This window comes from Peromyscus maniculatus, chromosome 2 (genome assembly GCF_049852395.1).
Source record: "Peromyscus maniculatus bairdii isolate BWxNUB_F1_BW_parent chromosome 2, HU_Pman_BW_mat_3.1, whole genome shotgun sequence".
NCBI lineage: Eukaryota > Metazoa > Chordata > Mammalia > Rodentia > Cricetidae > Peromyscus > Peromyscus maniculatus.
In genome coordinates this window covers 88,421,616-88,434,132 of record NC_134853.1, presented here as the reverse complement: position 1 = coordinate 88,434,132, position 12,517 = coordinate 88,421,616, and positions in this window count along the sequence as shown.

Here is a 12,517-nt window from a genome sequence, read left to right as displayed (position 1 = left end):
GGCAACAAGAGCCTTTACCCACTGAGCTATATATGACCAGCCTCCCAGAATGCCCTATTTTAAGGGAATTCTTTGCCTACCACCAGGTGAGTGAGGTAAAAAACCAAAGGCTTTTAAACTCTAGACACACTGTTTTCGTTTTAGCCAATTTTTATAGTTTGGCCCTAAAGGCCACATATAAACTCACATCCTTGTATTTTAATCAAAATTTTCTCTTAGTAATACTAGTCAAGACAACTGTACTCATTAACATTTCTTGCTGTGCTTCCTAACCATTTTTTATTATGGTTTTAGGTTTTACAAAGTGATCATCCTGTTGTTGGTGGTGATGCTACTGTTGATGGTGCTGATAGTGATAGGGTATTAACTTCATCTTAAATGTGAGAATAAGGACTTGAAGCCAACAGCTGCAGTAAGACTACACAAGACTAAATCCTAGGTGTTCCTTCAAACAAAGACTTTCCCTTTTCTTAATTTTAGGTTCCTTGTGTATAAAATAGCAGTGCAGAGTTCTAGTTTTTAACGTTATTGAAAGGGCTAATTAAGATGGGATTTCTACAGTGTTTTGCACACTGCCTGCCATGTTCGGACGCAGTAAATGTCACTATCATTACTGTTGTTGCTAACATGCTAAATGGTGTGCACAACATACACCTTATCATCTTTAAGTTGGACAGTGATTAGAAAATAGATACCTGTGATATTTGTCTTCTCCACCAAAAAGTGTATTTCTTTTCAGCCACTTTCCTCATTAGGATCTGTTCAAACTTCAAGGCAGTAGTTATTAAAACTTGGCAATATGCCCCAATTTATTTTTTCAAGCTGAAAGGTGCTAGGATAAAGCCATGTGTTCTTTTTGGAGTATCATCTGAGCCCTGTGAAAGTTGTCTTTTCTAATCGTCCCTTTGTCTAAACCACCTGCTTCTTCAAAACACACACAAATAAACAAGAATTTCATTTAATAGTTAAGCACATGCCACATGCCGAATGGGAAAGTTTTACTGCCCAGTGGCTGCTGTCCAAGGCAATGGAGGCTTGATGTATGCCTGGGCTCTTTCAATGCTTTCCATGTCCTAAGAATTTCAGCCTACGGTACTGGCTCCTGGGGTTATTCCTGTTCAAATGAAAGGCATCAGCCACAGGCTACCTTAACTGTATCTCTGGAGTGGGTGATGGCAGATGCAGGAGAATGTGACCCAAATGCCTAGTCATCTGGAAAAGCTTCCAGAAAAAGACATAGGGTGATTTCTGTCTGAGTTCAGAAATAGTCCCTGATGGACACTAAGGTCATTGTCACATCTGGATGTCACAGATCCAGGTGTTTTTTTTTTTTTCTACCCTACATCTGATGATACACTTAGACTCAGGAAGCTGAAAGCCTCTTTGTAACTGTAGAAAGGGACAGAGGTAGCATGCAGCAATCAGAAGATGACCAACCAATGCTTCTTCCGGTGGCTTGTGGTGTTACCCCTTGGGCAGCTTCTACTAACTCATTTTCTTCAAATGGATGCAAATGCTTCTCTGGGATTTGCTCTTAACCTGAGATAATGGGAATCAGCAGTGAGAAAGAGATCCTTTTGCTCTGTTCTATCCATTATCTCTTCTCTGATTACTTTGGTGCCCTAGCATATGATTCAAGGATAATCAGCATTTGCACATTGACTGCATTATGAATCCTTGCTTGTGACATTCAGATGACCAACTCACATCTGCAAGCCAAATCTAGTGTGCTCTCACTCAATACCCTACTAGTAATACAGTCTTTGGCATAGAACTACTATTCAACAAATTCTCACTTGACTAGTAATTACCTTCTTCTCCCTGGATCTTGACTCATTCTCTAGGATTCTTTCACCATTTGCACCAGGAATGTGCCCTGGAAGGTCACAGGAGTAAAATGTGGTGAATCAGAATGTAGCTTCAAGAAACTCAACAATATAAGATGGGAGTTATGACTCTGGATCCGGCATAAAGATGTTGTGCACTAAAATTACCCTAGAACTCCTGACTGAATAACAATCAAATGTTTCTCACTCACATCTCTGCAGGAGGTCTGGGACAATCTGTGCTTAATACTGGCTTAGTTAGACTTGTCTTCAGTTTTAGGTTAGGTCCAGGTGCATTCTCACACATATCATCCTACATGAACCAGCAGGCTAGTCAGTGCATGCATGTCTCATGCATTTTACATCACATCAAGTGCATGTCACATAGTCATGCCCATCATGAGTGGGCACTGGAGAGTAAGAACAAGAAGGAAGTAAAAACACGCTAAATAAATAAATAAAAATAAATCATCACAGTCTTAATTATGAACAGCATGTGTAACAGAAAATATTAAATGTGGGAAGATACATATATTAAAGTAAAATATAGTATGTGGAAAATGTAAGAACTGGAAGTGATCCTGAGGAATTTCTGCCCTTCCTTTCTGCACACTCATCAGAGAAAAATAACCTACACAGAACTAAAAGGGAACATTACGTGTTTAAAGAACAGTAAAAGCATTTATAAATTTACATTTATTTGTGAGCGTGTGTGTTTGTGTGTGTGCATGCGTGCACTATAGGGCATGTGTGGAGACCAGAGGGAGACTTGTAGGCGTCAGATTTCTCATTCTGCATAGGTTTCCCAGGATTGGACTCAGGTTATAAGGCTGGGCAGCACCCCTTTACCTGCTGAGCCATCTCACTCGTCTATATTTTGGAGAGCATGGCCTCCTCTTAGCAGAAAAGTAGTGAGAGAACAGATCAGAATGGGTCACATAAGATGCAGAGCAACAAAATTAATTAAGGAACAACAGTTGAGGATTAAATCTAACAACAACAACGAAAATGCGTAGTGCCTTGGCTGGGTAGGTGTTGGACAATATATTAGTTCCTAAGAATCTCCATAGTTGTCAGGCAGAATGAACTACCAGTAGGCTAAGGTGATAAATACCAGACATTATACTTTTTTCAAGTATTATTTTTTCTCAGTGAATCTTTGTGGGCATCTCAAACCTCAGACTTAATGCCACTGCTGCAGTATATCTCCTCCTTCTGCAGCTCCCTCCCCCTTTCCTGCCTTGTCACCTTGAGGGAGAGTTTCTCTTGACTTGCAAGGGGAAGGAATCTCTGGAGCTGCAAGGGGAGGGCAACTCTGCAGCTGCAAGGGGAGGGCACCACCTCTGAAGCTGCTGGCCAGTTGCTTAGTTAGAAGTGCTTGTTACTGAGGGTCTAAGAAATACTCGACTCACATTTTTTAAATGGCATTGATAAGTTGGAGTTGTAGCTCAGTGGGAGAGTACTGTGCTAAGCATGTATAAGGCTCCGAGTTCAAGCCACCACAAAAATTAGCACAAACTTCTAGCTTACACAGGTATGTAATAATGTTTGATTTAGGGGTTTGAGACATGGCTCAGAGATTAAGAGAGTGTACTGCTCTTCCAAGTTGAGCTGGCTTCCAATGCTCCAGTCAGAAGGTTCACAGTCTCCTGTAACTCCAGCTCCAAGGGATCTCTCTGACACCCTGTTTTGGTACTTACATGTATCTATGTGAGACACACACACACACACACACACACACACACACACACACACACACACACAGAGAGAGAGAGAGAGAGAAAGAGAGAGAGAGAGAGAGAATTTTTAAATAATATAGGATTTGAACTAGATCCTTCTTTTTAAATTGCAAATTACACACAATAGTTAACAAATAATGTGTATTTATTCATTTATTTAACAAATATTTATTGTGTTGGGACAATCCTAAGTGCTGAGTACACAGCAGTGAATAGGACAGGCAAAACTCTTTTTTTTTTTTAAAGCTTGCTTACATTTGGATGATGGAAATCTGTCTACAAATCTGTGAATCAGCTCTGATGGGGAAAATACGATGTCAGAAATCATGGAAAATGGGTGAGTCTTTTGGTATAAAGAGTTGTGGTAGTGCCCTCTTAAGACATCTCTGTAAGGCTGGACAAAAAGGAACAAGTGAGCACCCCTCTATTCTGGCATGATAAGCTGAGGTACGGAGCTCAATGTGCCCTAAGCTTGTTTCTTAGTCAGTATGATGGAGGATGAGTGCATTCCTCCCATACAGGGCCCATGTAAAGATGGAATATGGTATTGTTTGCCAAATGCTTAGCAGAATGCTGCCACATCCAGAAACTTTTTTTTCTGAAGAAGAGACAATGGAGGCAATACCATTAATACAGTGTGGTCTGTGTCCTACCCCAAGTATGAATGCTAAAAGTAAAACCAAGAGTGTCTGCTGCAACCTACGACATCAGAGAGGCCTCTCAGGGGAATGATGCAAAATCAAAGCAGAAAGAAGGGAGATGAATACGTATTAAACACTGCATTTGTTGATTTATTCATTGAGAATTTTATTCATGAATATAATGTGTTTTTATCTCATCTATCCCCATGCCCTCCCTTCTCTCTTTTCCCATACCACCACCAACCACCACCACCACCACTTTCCCTTCCAACTTCATGTGCTCTCTTTTGAACCCACTGACCCCATTCAGTTCTGTCAGTATGTGTATGGATGTAAGCCCATCCACAGGAACAGGAAAGCACAGAAGCTCCTGAGGGGCTGCATATATAGGAAACTAATGACCTCCCCTGGAAGCCATCATTCTCAATAACTTCTCAGCTTAGAAGTGAAACTTGCATTAATACTTCAAGACAAGTCACCAAACCACCCTATACCAAACACACACCAACTTCTAATTCATTCACTAGTCTCCTGACCAAGAAGTTGAAGTATGGTAGTAACAGCAAATACTTGTAGATAGTAAATTTACTAATTATTGATATGCACTAGACACTGTTTCAAGCTAATACTCTGTAAGATCATGCTATCTTTATCAGAGTCCATGAAGGGTGCACTCTTTTTATTCTCAAATCAAAAATTACAGTCCAGAGATAGAAAATAGTTTTCCTAGATTTAGACAGGGAGATTGTTACAGTGAATGTCTTAACTTAAAGAATAAGCCTTATAGCAGAACCTATGAGCTTACTTGTGTCCATGGTCCCCTTGACTCTAGGGTGGAAGAAGCTGGGTAAATGGAAATTGATGCTAATCAGTTTTGTTTGTCTATTTCTGTGTGGTTTTGCGTTTGCCTTTATTTTAATACCAGAGAACAGTGAGGGAGCAAACAGGGCCAGTCATTCTTTGATAAAGGGGCAAAGCTAAAAGACCTTCAGACACATGGAGGATCTTCATGAAAGTTGTTCTATGTAGCTTCCTTAGAATACAAAATTTGAATCAATAAGTAGTAGTTTCAAGAAGGAAGATATAAATCAGTACATACTATTGGTCAGAGAAAGCAGGGTGGAAGCAGTTTTCAGTGGAGATAATACAATGCCTTCTGTCTGTAAGCTAGCTTGGGGGCCCCCAAGTTAGGGAAAGACTTCATTGAGCAAGGCTATATCCTGCAAAGAGTAGTACCTGGGCAATTGAGACTGGGTCTATGTTAGGCACCTCTATCTACTGTGTGTGTGTGTGTGTGTGTGTGTGTGTGTGTGTGTGTGTGTGTGTGTTGTTTTTGTGTGAGTGTATGTGTATGTGTTGTATGTATGTGTGTTTGTGTTGTATGAACACACACATGTGTTTGGGGGGCATACCTATTGTGCACATGTATGGAGGACAGAGAAAGATACAGGATGTCCTTCCTGCTTTTTTAAATTTTACCTTATTGCCTTGAGACAGGATCTGTAACAGAGTCTATCCCTTCCTACATATCCCAGGTTGGTCCCAGGAAGCATCCTGCCCCTGCCTTTCCAGTACTGGGGTTACAAATGGACATGTCCATGCTTGACTTTTTTAGGCAGATTCTGTGGGTCAAACTCAGGCCTTCATATTTACATCTAAGCTCTTTACCAACACAACTATCTTTCTATCGTTCCAACTGATCTTAACTCATACAAAGCCATTGTCTACAAAAGACAAAGAAGCATTTTAAAAATGTACATCAGACCATGCCATCTCTTCTCTTAAAAATCACCATGACCTTTCACATAAATTAGAATTAAATCCAGATGCCTCATCAAGGCCTACATGGGCCTGAATAATTGAAGCCACATTCATTTCTGGGTATTATTTCAGTCTCTGCTTGCCTTCCTTCTTAATTCTTTACCCATACCAGCATTAAAAGTATGGCCCCAAGACTTCTCATGTTTCTTTCAGGGTCCCTGTCCATTGCTCCTGCTGCTTTAAATCCCTACTCCTTTGCCATACATACTGCTCATCCTTCATGTCTTCTAACTAATGTCACTTTTTGGCAAATTATTTCTGCACTTTAGCATGCTGTTTCATAGAATCACATTCTTGTTTAGCACAACACATTTAGAAACTTCTAATTATGTGTTCTCTTTGTTGTCATTGGTTCTCTCTCTCTCTCTCCTCTCTCTCTCTCTCTCTCTCTCTCTCTCTCACACACACACACACACACACACACACACACACACACACACACACACACACACTATAGCCTAGGCTGGAATTCATAGCAATCCTTTCTCTTCAGTCTACCAACCTATATTTATTTTTTATTATTGTGTTTGCTCTTGATTCTACTAAGAGCTAAATGAAGAGAGGGAACACTTTATATCCTTTCTTGGAATAGAATTTCACAGTGTCCCCCATGCCTAGAAATAGTGTTTTGTGGTATTCCATGACATAGAGGAGAGGAAGAGAAGCAGGGAAGGAAGAAGAGAAGAGAGTAATCTTGAATTTATTTTTCCTTTTGCCTTTGTAGACCAGAGGCTAAGTTTAAAAACAAAGTGTATCCCAGATACAGACTTCCCATAATTTCTCTTGAATTTCACCATCAGCCTCTTAGAAGAGGATGGAGTAAAGCTTCCCATTCAGGGGACACAGAGAACATGCAGAATCTCAGCTTTGCTGAGTCTGCAGATTCTCACACAATAGTCATCAAATATAGCTTGGTAAGTGGGTCAGCAGCAGGAGTGGCCTCTGCCTCCCTGAGAAACATGCAGACATGGTCCTGGGAGTCAAGTCCATGTAAAGTTCCAGAGGATACCAGGAAAAAAAGTGAAGGGTGTCTTTAGATTTGAAGGTCAGGGCAATGAGATTCCTGGTGTAATAGAATGGAAAGAGGCTTTAAAATCAGACTATTTTGGAGTTTCACCTCAGGCCACCAGTTAATTAACACCTACCATCAAAAAACAGAATCATCGAGTTCTTTAGATGAAGTAAGGATGTCTGCAAAGACAGAATACTTGTCTAAAGCATCAAGGCTACCAAGTGGAAGGGCTGGAGTTTAAATTCTGGATTGCTTGCTACTGACAACTATTACATATTACATGAAAATTGAAAAGAACATGGATACAACAGTACACACCACTGCTGGGTTCTCAAACTTAAATAAGTCATACATACATCATATTGTAGAAAATAATCAGAGAACGCCGAGAACCGGGCGTGGGGGAAGGGAGGAGGTGGGCAGCTATGAAACACTACCTTCTGGATATATGCCATGGCCATAGTAATCGTGACCACACAGCAGTTGTGAGAAGCTATAGTAGACATGTACAAAAATTCACATAAAAATGGAAGGGGTACTAGTTGGAAAGCAGTAGTCTGGAGGTAATGGACAGAGAAGATAATCAAACTACATTATATACGCATCTGAAATTGACAAAAGTAAAAGTAAAACAACAACATTGATATGTACAGGACTTTAGAAGCTATCTTCTCTCTGCCTACTACATTGAAGTGCACAGATTTACTAAATGGTACAGTGGAAATGCAAATTCAGTTTGCTCTTATGTAAGAAACTGTGTTTCTAACCTGTAGGCATACATTCATTGATCTATTCAACAATCATCATTGATAGTCTCAGATATACGAGGCAGCTGGTGGCAAGGGTGATAGGACTGTTACACTTATGGAAACTATAATTTAGCAGAGAGGACAAATATTAAATGACATACCTGTGGAGGACTCCTGACCATCTCTGCTATAAAAGTATGACACTCTTAGCTCTTACACTCAACTCTCTCTCTATGCCCCAAAGTTGGAAAGGCTTTAATTCATTTAAATTGCTTCGCATCTTTCAAAGCCTGCATTTTGAGTGTTTTCAAATGCTTCACATGTAAAACAAGGTTTTTAAATCCCAGTTTATAGTCTTTCAAGAATTCTATGTGAAAAAAAAATATGGTGCCTGCCTAACACATAGTAGGCACCCAGTCAATGTTGTGGAAACAATGACCGTATGCTGATGTTCTTTTCTGTTCAAAATATAACAATAAAAATAATGTGCTGCAGGCAGGAAAATGACCTAGTGAAGAGAACATAGCGGAGGAGAATAAAGCTTACACTTTTCCTCAGCAGCATGCCTTTGAATGCACCAGGTTAGCAGTTCAGCTTGAATAAATACAAAGAAGGCACTGCAGCCCCCCTCCCCCAAATCAAACAGCATCTCAGAAAAGACTCCAGAAAGAAGGAGTCTGTGGGACTCAGAAGAAGGACTGTGAAAATGCGCCAGGATTAAGATTTGTAAGAAGAGGTCCAAACAAGCATCACCCACTAATGTGTGTTAATGATGAAAGATTCCAGGAGTAAGAGAGGAGGAACGTGGATAGGTTAAATGATTAAAGAGGCAAAGAGGTACAGAGATTTGGGTACAAGCAAATGAATGATGGCAATGAATTAAAGATGAGTGGGCTAGAAAAGGGAAATGCAAAAGAATGAATGAGGACAGAGAGACTCTCACGGAGTACTGTGAGGATTTTGACTGTAAGAAAGATGTGAAAGAATTGCTGTAAATCACAGAAGAAGAAGGGGGTGATTTAGAGGAGCCAAGACAGGGAAAGAAGGAGGTGGTGAGAGGTAGGAGTTGGAGGAAAAAAATAAAGATAATAAATTTGAGAATTGTTAAGGGAAAGAGTAAGAGAAGAACTGAGCTGAAGCAGAAATCAGTCAAACAGCTGTAAGTGGAAATGAAGAATGACATCAGTGATTAAAATATCCTTTCATTTCTCACGAAGGAGAAGTTGGAGACAATGGTAAAAGTTTGCTCTAAAAGAGATCTAGCATGAATGGTCTGAAAATGGAAGTGAGTAATGGAGAGAGGAAAGTAATGAGGCGACAGAGGTCACAGGAGGACCAAATAAATAGCAATACACAGGTGGAAACAAGCTACTACTACTATTACAGATGACTGACTATGTGTCGAACAGTAGTATGGGTATTTCCATTTGTACCCATTCCCTCATTCTATCTCCTCATTACCTTCTCCTATAGGTAAAGAATGAAGCCTCGACAGAGTCATGAGTCTTGACAAAGAATTTAGTCAGCTGGTGAATAGTAGAGAAAATAATTTGAACTTAAAGCACCAGGAGAGACCTCTGCCTGTACCAAAGAAGTAGATAGCAGCAACAGATATATTTATAGTGATCTATTTTAGATCCAGCAACAATAAATGGACAAGCTTCAAGATTGACAGTAATATTGTCATTGATCCTAAACCTACTGATGGGGCTGGGCTCAGCACAGGCCCTGGTGGCCAGGGATTGGCAGAACTGAGGCTAAGAGGGCAAAGGGAACGGAGAGGAAACAGGCTATGCTCACTGATGGATGGAGACAACGTGCTGAGGAGAGCAAAGTAGGATTAAAAGGAGGAGGTGAGTTACCTAGAAGGCAGTGATTGAAACCAGAGAAAACAAACGGTGGAGATCCTGAGCACAAAAAGGATTGATGGAAGACTGAGCTCAGACAGAGTAGAGATGGAAGCTGAGATAGTATTCCTTTGTCCTGAACTGGAGTTTATTTGCAGCCCACTGATCATCTTGAGGCTTAAGAAAGAAAGGCTATTTTTATAAATTACTTGAATCATAGAAAACAGGGAGAGAGTGAGGAAAAGAGGTAGTAGGGACGTGCAGACAGACAGAGGGATTTGTTTTTGTTATAGAATTTTTAAGAACAATGGTCTGTTTTATTTTTTGCAGAAGTAATAGTTAATGGCTATTTCAAAGACTGTCTCACAGTAATATTTCAATAAATCTCCCATCATTTCTGGCACAATACTTTGTGTGTCTACTCTCTGATGATTACTGCACTGGCTCGGGTGTACACAGAGTGGGACTAATATAGCTCTCATATATTTCTGTGTGTTAGACTTCCTGTTTAAGGACATGTGAATAATTGTATGTGGGTGGGCACACGTGCACATGTGTATAGGTACATGCAGAGACCAGAGAACACACTTAGGGATTCATTCCCCAGATGCCACTTACCCCACTCCCACACACTTTTTTTCAGATGCAGTCCGGTAGACTAGGCCAATTGGCTGGTAAGTCCCATTGATCCTCTTGTGTTTGCCTTCCCAGCATTGGTATTACAAGAACATGCCACCGTGATTTGTTTTTTTATCTTTCCTGGGAAGGGAACACAGGTCCTTATATTTGCAAGCCAGCAGTTTACTGACTTATCTGACCACCCCCTGCAAGTCCACATGCTTGGTATATTAAGGTTCACTGTTCTAGTGGGAAAATATATACAGAAACAACACTAGCGAATTGACTCATTAAACTATTGAATAAGCAGAAAAAAAAACTGTACTAAACAATAAAAGGATGTGGTGATGGAAAACAGAGAGTAGGTAATAGGCTGTTGCCCACTGGGAGGTCATATTAAAGAACATTCTTTATTAATTGGCAAATGGAGAGTGGGATTGGCTAGGTGAAGGAAAGAGAGATCTATGTAGGCAGAGAGGGGAGTGGTTGGAGGTGCTGGGTCCAGGAGCTTGAAATACTTGGATAAGAGAAAAGAGATCTCTATAAGGGGGCCAGATGGTTGTGGTAAAGACTCTGTGACAAGAGGCTGGAGGAGAAAACAGCAGGTATGATGCATAAGATGATTGGATTTACTTGTAACATTAATGAAATCTTCATAGGTGCAGGACAGTTTCCTATGCATGGTCTCATTTATTTCCTATAATGACCCTGAGACATGGGGAGTACCTTGCCCATCTCACAAATGAGAAATCAAAGGTCCAGTGGGTGCCTTTAAGTGGCCTAACCTAGTAGATAAACAGCAAGACTTATGTATAAGCAAAGGTTCCCTTCCCAGCCCCTGGTTTGCCAACCACTCCAGGTAATGTAAACAGAGAAAATGGGTGAGGTTATGAGAAATCATGAGAAATAGAAAGAAAAGAGAGAGAACCCTGAAAATTTGGCCTCTATAGGTAAATGTGAAATACAAAAGATGAAGTGACAGGAAATCTTTTGGGGGAAGAAAGCAAGGAGTTGAAGTCAAATTGTATTTTAGAGTAGTAGAGTCAGAAATGGAGGTCTAGGGGACCATAGACAAGGAGATGCTAAGTCAATAATGAAATGAAACTAATTAAATCAATAATGAAGTGAATAGAGGACAGGAGGAAAGAGAGATACTGCATGGGAAAGGAGCAGTGTCCATCAAACACAAGGACAGGAATTTCAAGAGTGAGGGGACTGCCTATAAGGTGTGGGTGGGGCTGTCTTAAGCAGAATCAAAGTTGAAGAGTCAGAATCTTCTGTTTTCTGCCTCTTGGAAAGTGTGAGATTAAAATCAAGTTTCCAGTTTTTGTTGTTGTTGTTGTTGTTTTTTTAGCCTCAGAGCTCACATCTGTGAATGAATTGTAGACTAAAACGTCTTATTCCAGATGTTTCTAAGGTCATGTAGCAAAATAATAATTAGAATTTATTGCCAGGCACACTCCTTTAATCCCAGCACTCGGGAGGCAGAGTCAGGCAGATCTCTGTGAGTTCCAGGAAAGGCGCAAAGCTTCACAGAGGAACCCTGTCTGGGAAAACAAAACAAAACAAACAACAACAAAAAAAAAAAAAAAGAAGAAGAAGAATTTATTGAGCACCCACCAAGTGTAAGACAGAAATTATCATCATCCACTGATACACATTCATGGTAATTTCTGGGGTCAGAGGTCATGTGTGCTGAAACCCTAGTTCTTTTCCTGTGGTCACTCAGGATTTGACACTAAAGTTGCTTCTGTGCTCTGTGGCAGACTTTTTGTATTGCCCTCCTCCTTTCTCTCTATCTCCTCTTCCTCGTTGGACTGCCTCCATCTCCCATTATAATCTTTGCTCTTTCTGCCCTGTTTCTACATTCCTGGGTTCTCAGACAGATGTCTGAATGGCAAGCAACAGAAACTAATTCTGAACAATTTAAGTAAAAAGAGAATCCAAAATTCTGTGAGATTAGATCACACAGAATCACCAAATGAGTCCAAGGTCTGGTCTAAGAATCCCTGATGTCCAGAGCACAGATAAAAACCGCAACATAAAACCAGCCTGGTGGAGATATGATTGCAACAGCTATGACGCTATGTACCAGCCAGAGAAATTCACCAAGGATTTCCATTGGTTTATACCAAAAACACCAGGCTCCAAACAGTGAAACCTATCCTACAAGCAATGAAATCTGGATGTAATTGCCCCCAAGGTTGGCACTTTAGCCCTTGATGGATTCTGTGTGATGCCACATTTCCTCCCAGACTCTGGAG